The sequence below is a fragment of the Austrofundulus limnaeus genome, unplaced genomic scaffold, assembly GCF_001266775.1.
Source record: "Austrofundulus limnaeus strain Quisiro unplaced genomic scaffold, Austrofundulus_limnaeus-1.0 Scaffold2865, whole genome shotgun sequence".
In the NCBI taxonomy this organism is placed as follows: domain Eukaryota; kingdom Metazoa; phylum Chordata; class Actinopteri; order Cyprinodontiformes; family Rivulidae; genus Austrofundulus; species Austrofundulus limnaeus.
Genome location: NW_013955267.1, coordinates 1,608 through 3,181, shown reverse-complemented (window position 1 = coordinate 3,181; position 1,574 = coordinate 1,608). Strand labels below are relative to the sequence as shown.

The following is a 1,574-nucleotide window of genomic DNA, read 5'->3' as shown; positions in this document are numbered from 1 at the left end:
CTCACTCCCTGTGACTGTAGATGTCTCACTCCCTGTGACTGTAGATGTCTCACTCCCTGTGACTGTAGATGTGTCTCACCCCCTGTGACTGTAGATGTGTCTCACTCCCTGTGACTGTAGATGTGTCTCACTCCGTGACTGTAGATGTGTCTCACTCCCTGTGACTCTAGTGTATATACGTGTGTGTGTATGTATGTATATATATATATATATAAATTCCAACTGCAGTTAGACTGTATAACACATCATGATGGCAGCAGTAATACATGTATGTACCTGCATATATATTCATTTATGTACTGTACTAGGTATTTATACATTGTTATATATCAGCAGTATAGTGTTTTTCTGTTTTTCTTTTACTTATCTTTCTTTATTGTATCTCACCCTGTCCTGTTTTGAGCTGCTGTAATGTGCAAATTTCCCCACTGTGGGATCAATAATATCTTATCTTATCTTATCTTATCTTATCTTATATCTTATATCTTATATCTCATCTTATCTTATCTCCATTTGTGTCAGCCTGCCCCAGGGCCACATCCAAATGATCAGCAGGGCTAAGGCGGTCCCTTAGGTTACAGCCAACAGTTGAGACTTAAAAATAAAAAATTGAAGATAAACCTGATCAGAATTATTGATTAGCACACACATCAATATTCAGGTAAATAATAGGAGAAAATGTGTTTATTTGATGAGAAATGAGACAGATTTTCCTGTTTCTCTTCTGTTGGGACGTCCAGAACACACACAGCTTTCTGGTATTTCTATATACATTACAAAGCTTAAATACACTCTAAAATATTACACATCTTTCTGTTAATAATGTAATAGTTTACATGATCAATCCTTATTCTTCACTATTTTGCCAATATGAACGGTAATGATAAATGCAGAGTGCCYCGTGTCCCCTGGCAGGCTCTGTATTAGGCCAAGTAGATCTGAAGGTAGGATAAACAGTGTATGACACGGTTAAAAGAAGGTCTGATGTGAGCCGCGTCGCAACGAGGAAACACATTCAGGGGGTGGGGGGGCACATAAATCCACCGTTTGTTCAGTCCTCAGGTCAAAAGTATAAAAACCCTCCAGTTTTTTCTGACTGAGGCTCATTTGTTGAGCAGCAACAAGGTTCAGGATGAAGGAAAGAAAAAGACACAATCAGCGGGGGGGCTTCAGAACCACCATACTGGGTCAAAGTCTGACAGAACCAACAAGAATGAAACAAAAAGGAAAGACTTAGAGAAAAATTATAAATGTTAAATGTAAACAAATTCTAATTATAATTAAAAATAGTTTTACATCTAAAAATCTTATTTTATTCTATTATCCTCATTCAGCAACCTATTAAATTTCTGTTTCATGTAGGAGAAATATACATTTTTTTTCAGTCAGTATTTAATACAGCTGGAAAAATAAATTGTTAATACAGATAATTAGTTAAAATAGTTATGATGTGCTTCTGTTTTTTAATTCAGGAGATTCTAAACAAAATCCTTCATGTTATGAAAAGACCCTCTTGATTCAAGAGAAAACTCAGGTTTTTTAGAAAATAGCTGCTTATTAATTAATTGTTAATC

General features: G+C 35.5%; 1 protein-coding gene across 1 annotated transcript in view; it reads left to right on the top strand.

The window, feature by feature from the left end:
• Positions 1 to 1,574, top strand: part of nusap1 (nucleolar and spindle associated protein 1) — a gene marked incomplete at its 5' end in the record, with an annotated part of 7,657 nt that overhangs the window by 5,067 nt on the left and 1,016 nt on the right.